Source organism: Aphelocoma coerulescens, chromosome 4, assembly GCF_041296385.1.
Source record: "Aphelocoma coerulescens isolate FSJ_1873_10779 chromosome 4, UR_Acoe_1.0, whole genome shotgun sequence".
Lineage (NCBI taxonomy): Eukaryota > Metazoa > Chordata > Aves > Passeriformes > Corvidae > Aphelocoma > Aphelocoma coerulescens.
The window spans coordinates 8,713,098-8,730,332 of NC_091017.1; the positions used below are offsets into that span (position 1 = coordinate 8,713,098).

Here is a 17,235-nt window from a genome sequence, read left to right on the forward strand (position 1 = left end):
TGCTGCACTCTTGGACATATTTTACTTTCCCTGGCAAAGAAAGAGGGAGAAATTTCTCCTTTCCTAGTGTGCTCAGACTGAGGAAGGCTCTGGTGGACAAAGTGAAGCAGTCAGCTAATGAGAAACGCAGCAAGTGGAGATGCTGCTTTCATCAGGGAGCTGCTGGCCCAACCCAGCTGCAGGAGGGGAGTTTAAAGACCTAAGAGAGGTTTGTCTGATGGCTGCTCAACTTGAGAAAGGGCTGAAAGCCCTTGGGCTAATAACAAGGACTGCAAGGGATCCCTACCCTTATTTCAGAGATGTGAGTAGAGGGAGAGGAATATTTCTCCTACCTCAGCACTTTCTTATTCTGATAACCTACTGGATTTTTTTTTTTCTGCTTACATGTCACCTTGCAAAAGGATATCTGTCTGCATTCTGATACAATACTGTTTGAGTCTATGAGCCTGTTCTCTTGGAAGAGGCATAGAAGGATTAGACAGTCACTCCCCCAAGTTTTGTTGAGCTCAAATCTCAGTCTGATTCCAGATTTTGTTTCAACCTGGTCTGTTTCCTTTAATGTGGAGAAGAAATTTGATTTGAGGAATGGGAGGCAACTTCTTTCAACAGCAAAGATGCATTTTTGGAAATTTAAGTTACAGATACTTAACATTTACTTTTTGTTATGTAGGCAGTTTTGTGTCTTTTGATGCATAAAAATCTTGTTTTTCTTTGCTTAAGAAAAAGACTACTTTTAAATTGCTTACAGATTTCTTTTCCATTCATAGAGGGTAAGGTCTCTGAACTTTTCTGATGAAAATAACCTCACCTAATTTGAAAGAAATTGTATTTCATAGTGCTGTCCTTAAAGCACCTTGTTATTGTTGTTGCATACAATAAAACTGCTTTGTATGAGTCTTTTTCCATGAAAATGCCTTTTATCATGCTGGGAAGAAAACTATTTTCTCTATTTTCACTTCTTGCTTAAAATTTATCTTCCCCACTACATTTGTGAGCTCAGATGTGGGTAAACAAGCATGCCACTGGAAGGTTCAAGAAGTGATTTAATGATTGCAGCCCTTATCCACCCTCTTAATTGTTGAGACTACTTTATATTTATATTTTGGGGATGCCACACTGATGGCTGTGTGGGCTGGTATGTGGCATCTCACTCTCCAGTGATTTATTTATTTGAAAAATCAGTGCTTGAGGACTGACTGTGCAGAAATGAAGGTAGATGTCGAGACTGAAGGTCTTCATTCCTTGCCCTCTTACAACAAAATATGAACAGGTGGGCTGCTAGGTCCTGCTTGCAGGGTGATGTCTCCAATGGGCTCAGTCCCAGGGTTTGCAGATAATTAATTTCATAATACATTATGAAGCAATTGACTGATGGTGATTAGCTTCAAATGCACCCAAGGCTTAAGATGCTGACCTGTAGCAAATGGTATGCTCTTCATCCCTTGAACCTCTTCCCATTTCTTACAGATGCTGCAGTATAAATGAGCAAATGCTGGATTTGGATGACTGAAGTGAAACCCTGGTAGTTTCACTGTTAAGACTGATTTTCGTAGGCGGAAGAAATGGGATATAAAACTCACAAGCTATCCCTGTCTATTCTGATCCTTTCTTATTGTTTTTTAGCAACATTAAACTTGGATCTAAATCTGAGCTCTTGAATCCCTTTCATCTCTCCTATTCTCATTTGCTTTTGACAAACCATCCTTCCTTTCACTTTGACTCGTAAGACTAGATTATCTTTGACATGAGAGCTGTGTCTCTAGGGAGAGGCAAGAGTGGTGAGGCAGGTTCATGCACCTGCTGATTCACAAACCAACATTTCTCTTGACATGCAGCTGCATAGATTAACCAGGTACCCTCTTTGGACTTGCCCAGAAGCCTACAGCTTGCTTAGCCTCCCCCGTTTCTATGTTGGGATCTATCAGTTTTGTTGATTTTGTTGTCTCAGGAGATAAACTGTGGTACTTAGTGGTTCAGATCCTGGGTAAAAGTCATATGAAAGAATTTACATCCCTTTGCATGTAAGAGTTACATGCTTTAGCATGTTTATGCAACTGTTCTCTGAAGAAATCAGACTAAAATGCTGCTTAATAAATTAGGTTCCATGCTAAGGACTGTACAGCACTCAGAACAGTAGAGAGGACAGACTTCCAGGTGCTGTTATGAGCTTTCCTCATTACACTGAACCTCAATTTGCCTGGAGCCACAGAACCATTACTTGCTTTTCATCCAGGAAATATGGACTTACATGTGTCTGTTCTGTCAGTCCTTAGGACAGGCAGGCCTGCCTGCTACCCTGTGGCTGCTGGGGATCAAATCATGGGTCTGTGACAGACTCCCACCAGGATGTTGGCCTTGTTTGCCTTCCCCCTGATTCTTACCTGTGGGCACTTGACCTTATCATCACTGACCTCAAGTTCAATAGTGTCAAGAGCCTCCCTGGTATACAGAGCCATCCCTCCACCTCTTCTCCCTCTCCTGTCTCTTCTGAAGAGCTTGTAGCCATCTGTTGGAGCTCTCAGTTATGCGAGTCATCCCATCACGTTTCCATGATGGCGATTACATCATAGCTTTGCTGCGGCACCATGGCTTCCAGCTCCTCTTGTTTGTCACCCATGCTGTGTGCATTAGTGTACATGCACTTCAACTGGGCTGCTGACTTTACCCCTAACTCTGGCTTACCACTCTTGGGCTTGTTTCTGGAGAGCCCAGTTGTATCCTCTTCCCCCTTCAAACCTAGTTTAAAGCCCTTTCAATCAGTCCTGCCAATTCAGGGGCTAGATCCCTTTGCCCTTGATAGATGGAGCCCATCTGATTCTAGCAGGCCTGGTGCTAAAAAAATTACCCCATCATCCAAAAAACCAAAAATCCACTGATGGCACCAGCCCTTCAGCTGTTCATTGATAATGTGGGTTCTCCTGTTCCTTTCATCATTCATCCCTGCTCCTGAAGGGATTGAGCAGAACACCACCCGTGCTCCTGCCCCATCAACCAATCAACCCAGAGCCTTTAAGGACTTTTTAATTACCCTAGTGCCCTTCTTATCAGCCTCAGCACTGCCAACCAAGAGCAGATAATAATAAGAGGGCTGATTATATTAATTATATAATATATTACTATTATATAATATACTAATATGAATTACAACAACTATAATACAATTTAATAATTATATATATCTAGGAGAGAGCTGGAAGAAAATTATTAGTCTAGATGGGGAAGTACGTTCTGTTTCTTCCTGTGTTGCTATCAGTGAAGAGACTAAGTAGTATCTGCCTGTGGGTCACTTACATTCTTTGATTCCAGGAGCAAGGAGGACTGGAGAAGCCCATCCAGCAACAGCATTTTTTTGAGTGACCTTGTACATTGCTTCTCCTTAGGTTAATGGTAGTAGTATGAAGGGTTAATTTTTGAAACAGCTTTTTTATGCTATATAATTTTCTAAAACTCTGTTTACAAAGATAAAAATTGCATAAAACTTTTTTTAAAAAAGAGTTCTTCACAGTGAATATTCCAGATTGACTTTAAGGGAGATGTGCAGAAAACATGAAAACTACCAGAAGAGTGCTAAAGTCGTTTTCATGGGTTTCAGTACACACCTGATGAAAAAATAGAAGATAACACTGTGTTTTTTTTAATATTTGATCAGCTGGATTATGATTAATGAAGAGTGGAAGGAACTAGACCTTCAGAATACTGCTGTTCTTGAAAGGATGAAAAAAGTGTTAAGCTTCATTCCCTGCAATGTTGGCCCTAGACTGTAACTAGCAGTCCTTGGAAAATAGCAAACAGGAAAGAGAAGAAAGTGACAAGAATAACCTGTGCCTTCAATAAGATCATGTGAACTTTCAGGATGTATTTGCAATACAATTTTTTAAGAAAAAATAATGTCTTATTCACAGTTCATTCTGAACTCTCTAGACATCTGAAGAACCTGATCCTGCATAACATTACTTTGTATACTGAAGTTCAGTGTTTAATTTCTGGTATGACTTTGGATTATATAATTGCTTTGAAATAAGACTTAGCTGAACATGATTTGAGCTGCATCACTTGTGAGGAGCAAAAGAGGTGACTGTTATATCTCAAAAGTATGAAAGACACATAGTGGAGCAAAGAAGGCACTAATGTGATCAGAACAAATATGTATATATCTGACATTACAGAATTGTTACAGAAGGAGAACTGTTGGGAATCTATTTACATAACCATAAAATACTTCCTATCCCAGAGAATGTGCTGGACTGGAAAAAGTTGCAAGTTATTTAATATGACAGAACAGAAATTTAGCTGCTGCTGAAAACAGAAGGTGAAAACACGGAATGGACGGGTGATATTTAATGAACAGTAGCTGTGTATTATTGAACATCAGAAAAGGATCTATATAGCCAGATTAAAGACAGATGACCTTTTTAGAGTTTAGTTAACCTTTTGGTCACTTCTGAGAGTTATCACTTAGGAAGATAAAGGTCAAGCTGGAGCTTGGTCTTCATATATTATTTTTCCTGTGATAAAAGGTATGCCTCTCTGTTCTGCTTTCTTAAGGAGCTGTAGGAGGAGTTCGGTTTAACAAGAATAGTGTGTGGAATGCTTTTATGTTTTCCTAATCCTTGTCAAAATGATTTTGAAGAGGGAGTCCTTTTGTACTAAATGGATGGTCCTTGATCTTTAATCTTTTCAGTATCTTCCTATTAGTGTAAAAAAAAAACCAAAAACCAAACTGTGAAAGAGATCAATGTTTTATATAAATTGATGCATTATTTCAAAATAATTGCTCAAAGCTGCACCAAGTAACATTTGGTTTTGTGTCAGAAAAAAGACAAATTATTGTGCCCAAGAACTCCAGAATAAACCCCAGCAACTGTATTACAGTAATCTACAGATTAATGGGTGTACAGACTCCTGATTAGCCAACTGTGTGTTAACATGGCACACTGATTCATAGCTACTCCAAAAAAGCCCATGGCTAGGACTTTCCTTTACTAGGAAAACTGTCTAACAGTTGCTGATTCTCTGACAGATTATTGGCTTGGTGTCATGTGGGGTTTTTTGGTCTTTTTTTGTTTGCTTGTTTTGTTGTTTTGTTGGGGGGTTTTTTTGGTGTTTTTTGGTCTTTTTTTGTCTTGGTTGTTTTTATTATTACAAGTTTTTATTTACTCCAGCATTTATGTAAAATTGTAGGCTTACTCCAGACAGCTGTTTGACTAGTGTCAGCATTTAGGTTGCTGATAGAGATGGGCAGAATGCTTTCTGAATTTTGTTAGGCTATCTTCATCTACCCTTTTTTAGCTGGCATAGGATCAAAATGAAGTAAAATTTTGCATTACCCAGGAAAGAGATGTATATATCTCTAGGTATTGAAGTATTTGTCTTGGTGGTTTCTCTGGAAGTTGAATAGTTCTCTGGAGAGTGAACTTGATACCCAGGGAAGTGGGACTGTGGGCGAGAGATATCGAAGCTGACACTTTTCCTTCTGCCTCTCATGAGAGCAGCAGACAGGGACTGGCAGTGGTTTTGAGCACAAAGACTATAATGTGTATAAAATAAAGAACTCTTCTCTAAGTGCAAATATTGAAATATCTGGCAATGACCAGTTTCCAATTTTTTTTCCTAAAACTTTACCTGAACATTTGCAGTAATCAAACTAGTCTTATGCTAACATTAGTTTTAGTGAATGTTTTATGGAAGGTTTGAATTGAATAGGCAAAATAACTCTTCCACTAATCCTCTTGGAACACTACACAGGCTGTGGAATTCTGTGTTACACAAGAACTGGCCGAGTGAAAGTGTTTCCAGGCCAGTTTATAGAACCATTAGGATTGGAAAAGACCTCCAAGATCATTGACTCCAACCTTTGATCAAACAGCACCTTGTCAAACTAAACCATAGCACTAAGTGCAACATCCAGTTGTTTCTTGAATGCTTCCAGGGATGGTGACTTCACTTTCTGGGCAGCCCATTCCAGTGCTTAACCACCCGTTCCATGAAGAAATTCCTCCTGATGTCCAACTGAACCTCCCCTGGTGCAGCTTGAGGCCATTTCATCTTCTCCGGTTGCTTGTTACCAGGAGGAAGAGGCTGACCCCTGCTTTACTACGACCTCCTCTCAGGGAGTTGTAGAGAGCAATACGGTTTCCCCTGAGCCTCCTTTTCTCCAGGCTAAACCACTCTTTAAGCTCAGCTGCTCCTCACAGGACACCCTCTACACCCTTCACTTGCTCTTCTCTGGCCTTGCTCCAGCACCTCAATGCCTTTCTTGAAGTGAGTGGTCCAGAACTGGGCATGTTGCTGGTGAGGCCACACCTCGAGTACTGGGTACAGAGGGACAATTGCTGCTTTGGTTCTGCTGGCCAGACCATTTTTGATACAAAACAGGATGTCATTGGCCTTCTTGGCCACCTGGGCACACACTGGCTCATGATGACTCTACTGGGGGACAGATACCTAGTTCTTCCACCTTGCCCTGCTGTAGAACAGACTAAATCTCCTCTTCAGCTTCTTTATGCTATGTGCAGTTTTGTAGATTGCTGCTCCCTCTCTCTCCCCTAGTTTCCAGACAGCAAACTAATCTACTTAATCCTCTTCTAAAGAAGATTTTCCCATATCTTCAATTATCCTCGCAACATTCTGCATATTTTCTACTTTTTCTATCTTTCTGAAATGGGATTAATAGAATTGTATGCAATATGAGTTCATAAATGTCTGTATAGTCTTTAGGATGAATAGCTGGATGCTTTTTGGTTTACTGTTCCTTTCCTAATAATCTCAAACCTTCTATTTGTCTGCTTTTGAATAGTGAGTTAATTCTGGTATTTTTCCTCAGTGGTAACCCTCTCCTTAATTTGTTTTTGTGAGGCAGAAACCATTTTATTCACTCTGTGTACATCTTTGCATTCATCTTTGTCTTCACTCATCTGCTTCAGGTACTCTCCAACCTGTCACAGTAATCCTCAGCTCTTACACTATAAACTCTATACCCTACTGTCCTTTCTCTTCATGCATCATCTTCCTTCCCGCCCATCTTGAGCACCTGAGTGCATTGAACAGTGAAGAGCCATATATATTTCAAGGACTGACTTAGCAACTGCTTTGAAAGGGCAATTTACTTTTTTCATTAATAAGTGATCAAAAGATAGGCAACGAAGAGTGGGATCTTCTCCTATCTAATTACAACTCAGTTTCTTTAGGAGCCTTTAATGAGGATTTGTGACAAAAGCTTCTAGGAAACATGAGTATACTTTATTGACAAGATTATCCCTGTGTTCCATGACCCTTTTGAAAGGCTTCAGCTCGAACTGAGAAGTGATTTCTTATCCAAAACAAATCAGTCTTCTTTCCCTGGTTTGTGTTCATGTCTACTAATTTTCTTTTCTTTTTTTTTTTACTGGGTTTTCCTTTTTACTTTGCACATAAGGGATGGATTAAAATTTACTGTTCTCTTGAAATGAGTTTTAAGGATTGTTACATGGCAAACAGACACAACTCCTCTTCTGTATGTGCTCTGCAGGTGACAAGTTACAGGATACAGTTATTCAGCATTGCTGTATTCAGATCCCCTTAGGACCATTTGGATGAACAGTTGAGTGACTGTCTATCATTTTTTTTAATGTACATTTTTTGGATTTGTTCTAAGATGTTTTCTGCTGATAACTGGGTCAGGTGCTCAGATTCAGCTGTGAAATAACAGTGTTGGCAATGTAGTGAGAATGTGAGTGAATGGCTCTGAGGACTGTGCTGCAATAGCCTGGTTGCTGTGGTTAACATAATCTCTTCCTGTGTGTATATTAAAACACAGACAATCTTGTAAAGCTTTGGCTAGATTTAAATGGGGACTGCCACATCCAGCAAATGAATGAGGTCTCCTACACAGGGCAGGGTTTTCTCCTCTTGGCTGTTTGGCTGGACTGCGGCTGCTCTGACCGTGTGAAGTGATGTGAACCAACAGGAATAGATGTACAGAGTGAACTGGGAGGAGCTGAGGACTTCATATGCATGCATGAAGCATATCAATGCACCTTTTGTCCTTTTGGTTTATTTTGGTTTAATTTTAATCTGATTCCATGGGCTGACTATCTGCTTGACAGGAGTATAAGGGGTGCTGTGATTTAGCTTACCCCAAAAGGAACCCAGTGTCCACCCCACTGTGCAAAGTGAAGCACAGTCAATATGTATGTTTGAAAGCTTTTTAAAGTGTGTTTCCAACCTGCTGATCCCTAAATGTTGAAGCACCTGATGTTCTGATGGATACTGTTTAAGGTCTGCTTCAGTTCTTGGCAAGCAGGATAGATTGACCCTGAGATTAGTGTAGTTGGTTAGAGAATGGTGCTATTAATGCCAAGATTGTGGGATTGATCCCTGTCTAGAACAGTCACTTAAGAGTTAGAGGAGCCTTCTAGATCCCTTCCAACTCAGATATTCTGTGACTGTGGAGGAGCTTTGAGGAATTTTTCAATAACTGTTTCTTCATGGATCTGTTCTTCTAGTGTGTGTAAAAGGATGACTCAGACTCTCTCTTTTCCCATGTTATGGGCACCCAAAGTGGAGTGAAGATTTTTTCACAAAGCTGTGACTGAAGTCTTATTACAGACCTTACCAAAAGACCAATAAAAACTGGCTTACTGTAAGAGGACTTGTCCATTACAAAACTGCTATTAACATGGAGTGATCATGGACTTAATATTGAAACTGTCTAGGCTGAAATTAGAAACAGCTTTGCCCGAGTACGAGGTGCCATTGTGGAAATTTATATGTTTTTATTTATAAATTGTGTTGATTGATGTGTCCTTTTGATTCTACATTCTTGATACTGTAGTTGTGGAGTATAGTCTATGTAGGCCTTTGTTAAGAAGTTTTGGTAGTTCTTAGAGACTTCTTTTACTCCTAGAAAATAAAAAGTAAGAACAATTCAACTGGTTACATCAGTTCTTTGTTATTTGGCTTTTTTTCTTTGATTAGAAAAGCAATAAGCTTATGAGTTTCTTATAATAATGCAAAGGTCTGGAACAATTTGCATCAACTCTTCTTCAAAATTAGAAAAGAGGAGATGCACATAAGTTGTGGACTGTTGTGCCAGACTTCATATTGATGGAAATTAACTTTGATAACTCTTTAGTTGCACAAAGGAGGATTTACTATGGAAATATGAACAGACATTTAAATCTATAGCATGTTTTTGATTCACACATATTGTTTTATCTTTAAGTATTTCTTGTTTGAACAACAATAGGATGTGAAAATATCTCTCACAATTTTATCCCAATTCCTACCTTTAGAGGTCTTTATGCCTTCTCAATTCTGTGTTCTGTATTATCTGTATTTATTTGACGACACAGTAAAAATAAAACATTGCTTAACATGCCTAGCCCATAAAATGGGACTGACCTCTTTGTAACTAGAAGTCCAGAACAAAAAGTTATGTAAGTAAAGTTGATGGTGACTTTTTCTGGAATGGCAATAAAAACAAATGGGGTGCATAATAAAGTACTGATGTAGAAGATTACGTGAAATAAATGGAACAAAAAACCTCCGAAGGAATGCATGCTGATCACTGCATGTTAAAACCCTGTATACATCAATATGTGAGAAGATTTTATAGCATAAAATACTCTGTACTTCATGGCTTGGAGAGAGATACATGCAGCACTTTAAAGAGCAGAAATGCAAGCAAAGTTTTAAAGGAATATTAAAAAAAAAGCCTTCTAATATCTGACGGTCAAAATGGCCTCCTGGCATAACCAGGACAGCACTGGAACAAGTGGTTGAGTTCCATGTGTTGCTGTTGTTTTCCAGACACACTTTTAACCTCAGAACAGTACGTGCTTGTGCTGCTGCTGGTGCAGTGTACCCATAGCCCTTTAACTGGATAGGTGGATGTGGACATTTACCTATTAGCTGATAGGTTATGTCAGGTAAGGAGGTTTTCTTGGAAAAAGGCAACTTTGACTATAAAGGATTGACATAGTATTTGTAGCAGTATGGAATGTTTTCCACACCTCCATAGTACCTTGAAATGGGATTTAAGCATTTCATCAAAAAGAAATCTATCTACTTATCTAATTGCATTTTTGTGTCACTAGCTTAAGTCACATGCAAAGATTCAGAAATAACTTGTTTCAGTAGATATCTGACAGTGCTGGTCTTAACAGATTTTTTCTATTAATGTTGATCTGAATTAGGAATGTCTTTAAATAAAACATCTGCATCTTAATGAATATTGAGCAGATTTATGTCCTTTATCTATCCTTTGACCTTAATCCTTATAACTCATCTGCATGTCCAATCTAGAAATTCACATTAAGTCAGTAATTCTGTCTTTTCCTTTTCTTTGGAGTTTGAGTGAAATAGGGTAAATAATGTATGATACAATTTTTCCTGTGTAGACAGCTCCTCCCCTCTTCCCCTAACTTTTCACACCATCATTACCAGTTTAACACTTTATTAATAAAAGACAGTCTAGTCTTTCAAAAAGAGAAGATATTATGGAGAATAATGGAAAAGTAGGGTAATTGAAACAGTTCTTATTACATTTGTTGGAAATTACATTAATTATGTTGGTGTAAGGCCCCCAAAAACTCACTTGACGAGACTCTTAAAAGGGCTTATAGCTTTTCATGTCCTCTGAGTTAGACACATGAGAGAAATACCGACTAAAAAGAAACAGCAAAAGCTTTACTGGCAAACTTGAGAAAATCAGAGAACTTTGGCAAAGTTTTAGAGTGGCATTCAATCAACATAAAACACTTCAGAAAGCATTAACTTCAGCCCATTCAATTTAGCAAACTCCAAGCCTATCCAAAACTCTGAGAAGAGGGAATTAGAAGAAAGACAGAAAATAAATAAAAAAATAACAAATATAGTGACCACTCCTGGTTCCAGCAGTGTTCAGCTGATAGAAATTCCAAGAGGAGGAAGGGTCAAGATATGTGCTTGCCTCACGCTTTGCTTTAAGTACCCTTTGGCCTTCCTGGGCCCTTCCCCCAGGTGGGATTTCTGGTCATCTGGCCACTCAGGAGCTGGGTTAGGGGCTCCAGAGGTGAGTGTGGAGCATTGCCTCTGCTGTGCCAGGGATTGGCAGCCACTGCAGGGCTGGGATATGGGCTCTGGTGGGGTGGTGTGTATGGAGCAGTGTATCCGCTCACCAAAGGCAAGGCCTGACCTGCCCCTTTTCCCCACATAGGCACCCAAAATGTTTTGAGCCATCAATCTCCTCCAGTCTCTCAGAGCTGGACTGGACAGGAGCAAGGAATAGTTGTTTTTATGAAACTTAGTTTGAGTAAAATTATTTTTTAATCAAGGCCATCAAATCTATTACTAAGCTTAACTCCTGCACTGTCACTATTTGCAAAATAGCAAGTGGGATTTAGGTTAAACTGACTTCTATCAAAGACATCACTGTTTATTGAAATTGCTTGGAAACAAAATTCCCTAAATGTTTTAACTTATTGCTACAAGGATAAGCAGCCTCAAGCATTTTCTACATGCTGAGAGGTACATGGAATACTGCAAAAGAGATCATCAGCTGCCTTATGACAGAAGTTGTTTCATTATCTGCCTCCTGATTCAAGTCTCCCCATGAAATACTTCACTCAATGCCATTACATCCTACAGTGTTTGCTCATTGTCAGATTCTGTCTGTGAAAGATGTAAGTGATTTGCATAAGCAAAACTTAATTTAAAATTCTCCCTTGCATTGGGTCTTGGTAAGAGACTTTGCACTTTAGATTCTGACTGCTGTTCCTACCTGAAGATATTGTAGGCCTAAAGCCTGCCAAGTCCTGATGTGCACAGCTGTGATGACTGGCAAGAGCTCCATGGAAGAGCAAGTGCATAAATAACTTTGTCAGCCCCCATTGCTGGATCCGTGTGCAAGGATCTCTCTGCAGGAATGAGATTCTGACACTTGAAGCTTGCTTTGAACTTGAAGTGGGGGTGTCAAATGGGAAAGGGACCCGATGCATTTAACAGTAGGATACTACAGATCAGCTGGCAGGCACCTCTTCCTGAGATAGCAGAAATTATTTAGAAATTATAAGAGTGATTTGGTGGTTAATTATAACTGTAGCAATCAAGACCAGTTCTAAAGATGTTGACAGCCATTCAGACTTTGCAAGCCTGTTACAATTTTTCAAAAATATCCCTAACCCAAGTCTACCCACAAACCCAAAGGTGGACACACATACGGGGGGCTAACTCCTGTACCTTGAGTTTTGTCAGTGACTGCATAGTTTTCATCCTTGAACAAGAGCAGCTGCCAGTAACTTATTGTCACACTTCTCATGCCTTCTCATGCCTCCCTTACTTCCTATGAAGTGTTGCAGACGCAACAAGGTAGACATGTAGCGTGTTTTGGCAGACATTAAATGAAAGTCTGAGTCACCAAAAGATAATCCAAGGTCAGACACATTCCCTCCTAAATTGTACTTTACACATTACACATCGAAAGCCAATCCCAGGGCTTCTGAACGTTTAATTCTTTGGTTTTGGAATGGGCAGTCCATGAAGGAGCTAGAAAAGTCTTTGGTAAGATCTTGTTAGCTTTTTCTTAATCTCTAAGATCATCTTATAAGGCAACAGGATATATCACTGTAGCACAACACTGCACCTGAATCCTAGGGCCCATGTCTGGGCTATGTCTAGTGGTTAAGTCTGAGATTGCACAGGTTTGGCTCTGCTGTAGATAAAATTTGTGAGGGCTTGGATACCATGTTTCCCAGGCAAATTACTCTGGGGCAAATAGAAGACCCAGGTATCTTGAATCTGTGGGGAAAAGAAGCCATATGCAACTGACTTAGAATTTCACTGCATAAAACACTTGGATCAAAGAAGGGACTGACTTTTTGCACTTCAGGTTCTTCTAGCAATAAACAGGATTAAATGTTGATACTGTAAATTTTTATAGCTTTCCTTAATCCTTCAAATCCTGATTTGGTTTGCCATGATCTGAGAAGGGTAGAGAAAATATCCCTTGCTTAATCGAAGGACGTCAAGAGAAGGGATATGATTTTACCAGGTTGGGTGGGAAGTATCCTTACCAAAGCCTTTCCTGTGTCTCCTTTACAGGAGTGCTTATCTGCACTCAGGTCTCTGGAGATGTGGCTTACTTTTTTTGTATGCACAGCCCTATTCTTGGTTTTGTTTTTATTTTAAATGAAAAGAAAATCCAGCTTGACTATTAAAATCCCCCATTAACTACAATAATATTTTTCTTTTTTTGAGTAATTCTGGCTATGGTTGCTAACTGGTGAGCCCTGGAGAATCCTGATTGAGTGGTTAACATTTGCCTTCCTACTTGATTCCTGTTGTCAATTACTCTTCAAGGCATAATGGAGAAATGCATGTACTTCATTACAAAGTATGGAGGTTTATTTAAATTATCAATTAAGCTGGCTTCATGTGAGGAAGCTGCAATCTGGAGTGATGAGTTTCATTTGTTCTCTTCTCTGGTAGATAGGCAGCAAGGGAGTGTGTGGGAATTCAGGTTTGGCAACTGTAAGCTACGGGAGTAAGATTTCCCAGAGTCTGCCCCTGAGCACCGTGCTGTGTTAAGGGATGACTGCTGAACACGTTGGCACATGGCAGGCTTGCTCACCTGAACTGCTGGGCCAATAATCAGCAAACTCGTGTGGCTGTGTAAGATTACCTAAAGGAATGACGTTCAGACTTGGGCACAAAGCACTCGTATGGCAAGAACTCAAAACCTTGGGGGTTTTATGTGATTGTGCACTGCTGCATGTAGAAGTGTGCTTATTTGATGTAAGAACTTCTCTTCACTAAGATGGCTGTGTCATACAGATGTTAAAGTTGTTGTCTGTTTAAAAGCTGTGTTAGGATTTACCAAAACCTTCTGAGTTAATTTCCATATCAAACAATTTTGCAGAGTTCCAAACACAGCTCATACAAAGCATGTGAAAAGCCCAGTGAGTGTGTGGGTTTTTTCCACACTCATAGCACAATTAGAAATATGACCCCAAATGCTCAGTGGTCAGAACTGGACAACTGTGTGGGCAAAAGCTTTTATCTCACCTAGCTTCTCTGTGTATTGCCTATGACAGTGATTTATATCCCCCCTTTCCATTTCTCAGGAAAAATGAGGTGATTGTGGGTGAGTTTTTGTTTCTGAATAAAAACAAGAGTTACATTTCTACCAAGATGTGGGATACAGCAGTGCCCTCCTGGCTGGATCAGTAGCTGGGGAGGCTGTGTGTTGTTTTTGTATCAGTTGTTACAATCTTGCAAGATGTTATCCATTATCTATGCAATTTATCTGAAAAAATTAAATGGCTGAGGCAGGGTTCTTATGGGTCATTAAGGGCTTAAATATACCTAAACCCGCATCTCATCCAAACTTTTATCTAAGCATGAATGAATGCTGGATACAGTCAGGGTTTTGGGGAGCTGATAACAGTTCCTGACATACACACCCCCACACCGCCTGGCACGTGTGCAGGAGGAAAAGAAAAATTTCTGATTGCCTTGCTAACAACTTATTTTGAAGCTAGTTTTATTTTGTGGCTCTCCAAACAGTGTTGTGAGTAAAATATCTAAGAAACAAATGCAAATGATTAATTCCCTGCACTATGGAGCTAGTCCATGCTTGATCTGTAATATACCACGAATGCAGAATGTCAAAAAATAAAGCAGTAACTGTATGGGCTCTCCGGTCTTCCAGAAAGCTTGTTTGGGTGGTATAAAAGAGCACTCCTCTTCATATTCAGAATTTTCTAAAGATTTATTTTAAAGTATCTTTGTAGTTCTAAAGCAGCATAATTCAAACATTTTCAAATTGGGAATTTCTTGTGTTTTTGTAATACCCTGGGTGGGTTTTTCATACTCTCAAAAGCTATAGATCAAAGGGAAAAGACCATTGGTTCATTTATCAAATAAGGCTTTTCAAATTTGGGATACCTTGTTACTGTGTGTTACTTTCTTTTCTAACCCTTAGTCATAACTTAGAAGTTATGTCTTCTGATGATGAAAGGCATGGTGAGGTATAAAGAATACTGCAAGGTAGACTGTTTCTGGCAATATCTTCTCCAGCTTTACTGTGCATCGTTCAGGGCCATAATCTTATCCATTTGAGACCATTTCAGCCTCTGAAAGACAAAAACACAATGTTGATTTAAACCTAAATTCTGTATACAATTAATCACTGGGTGTTTGCTTATGCTGGAAATAATTTTGTGAGCAGATCTGCATGGCATATCTTATATCCTTTATTACTGCTTTACCAAGGTAAGTGCCCACACTGATTACTCTATATTTGCAGTTGGGATTTTAATAATTGAACAAGATTTTAAAGAGTAACGACTCTTGAACAAAGACAACATAACAATGGAAAATACTTCTGTACAGAGCAGGACTGCAGTTTGATGTATGGCACGCTTCCCAGGAGAGTGAAATTCATGTCAGTGCTTTGGGTAATTTTTTGGGGGCTGGTTTGTTTCCTCTTCTATTAAGACAGCTAGGCTAAAGCATGTTGTAACCAAAGAGGTAGCATGTAAGATGTTTTACACCTTGCTGAGAGGCAGGCCAAGTGCTATGAATTGGTGCAGCCTGAATTGCAAAATGTTGCTGTCCTGTCAGGGGCCCTATATAGAGCAATTTTATGTATAACTTGTAAGTGTGGTTGTGTGGAAGAGACTGAGAAAGAAGGGAGCTGGGAACAGGTTTTGGTCAGTTGTCCAGTGTATTCATGAGCTAGACGGTTTTTAGTTACTCTGAGTTATTCATGCCAGAGTAGCAAAGCTGTTGTGTGTATTGGATCACAGAAAGGGATTTGAGAACAGCAGAAATGATTAATCCTTGTATATACTAAATTCTTTCCCAAAGAAGATGGGACTCAGTGTAAATGTCAAGAATCAGATCTGGAGAGGGTGACACGGATATTGTGACACGGTATATTGCCCTGCTTTAAACACAACCACCTGTTTAAATAACTGGGATTTCTCAGTGCCTCTGAGTGAGGCACCTGCGTGTTTGCTTCTGTTTTGGTGGAGAAGCTTGGCGAAGGCTTTTTACTCCAGCCAATGGTTTGCAATGCAACCCAGTCCTCTAGATTGCAAGGCAGCAATGCTGTGGGGAAATACTCCCATGCATATAAACTCTTGAAGGGGAAGAATTGAAATTTTTAATAACTTTTTGAACATCATAGGATATAGCTGTAGGAGCCTGGAGTCATAACTGCAGCAGTTCTTTTTTACTCAGTAACTGGTTTGTTCAGGCATGGACGGGAGCTGTGGCAATGCTGGGCTCAGTTCTCTTCACCTGAGGCTAGTCAAACCACCACCTCTCAGGAGAATTTTGCCTGTGACTGCTGTGAGGCTCATGCTCTGGAGCTATTGTGCTCCAAATGAAATCTGTATTCCTTTGAGATGACAGAGGTGAGAATGGTTGGAGGCTTCTCCTGGAATATTATTGGACACATCCTAAAGCACTTTTCAGAGTGAGATGCTTTAGTCTGTGGGCTTTGTTAACTAGGAAGTCCTTTCTTTTTTCCACATTATTCTCTGTTTCAATATTTAGAAAGGGAAAAAGCTTCAAAAGGAAAGTTTGAGACTTAAATTTGGTATTTTCTCCTTGACATGTGGCTTGGCTCATAGCTAGGTACATGTAGCAATCTTTTACTATCAATAACTAACTGTTCTATGTAATGGTCCTATAATTAATTACACCACTTTAACAAATCTTTTTAATTGAAACTGCATTCCACGTGGTGCAACAACAAAAAAAAGACCTCTTACTGTGTTGCAGGCTTTCTACTGACTTGTTTGTGTGCTCTTTCGTGGGCAGATCGGAGGCAGCATACAAAGTAATACTGGAAAGACATGATCTTGAACAGATGTTTGGTTAATAGAATTCCCTTGAGATGTGCTTGGCAAGGCTGTGTGAAGTGCGTTATTGTCCAATAGGGTTCCTGAATGTGTTTCAATGGGTAAATGGATATTTATTACAATTTTATGTCTGTCTGACAGCAGTTCCAGCTACAAAGAGTAACAGAGTGCCTCTGAGGCTATGGCTTAGTGATGTTCTTCTGGTTTTTAGATATGAGCATTTTTTCTGTCCTGTTTTGAGGGAATATAGGGGCCCATGATGTGTGGGAGTTACCTTATTTTTCTATTTCTTTTCAGATTTAATTTTAAATTGGACGGCTGAAGTCAAAGGCACTTGATATTGCTCCCTCAATTTAACAGCAACTTTATTCAGTAATTTTTCTAACCAGCATGCTTTGTTTAGATC

At 39.6% G+C, this 17,235-nt stretch overlaps 1 long non-coding RNA gene across 1 annotated transcript in view; it reads left to right on the plus strand.

Moving 5' to 3' along the window:
• Window positions 1–235: 235 nt before the first annotated feature.
• LOC138108937 (uncharacterized) overlaps window positions 236–17,235 on the plus strand; it is a 47,410-nt gene continuing 30,410 nt past the window's right edge. Inside the window, exon 1 of the long non-coding RNA XR_011150139.1 lies at window positions 236–301. This is a non-coding gene — a long non-coding RNA (uncharacterized lncRNA). The remainder of the gene's footprint in view (window positions 302–17,235) is intronic.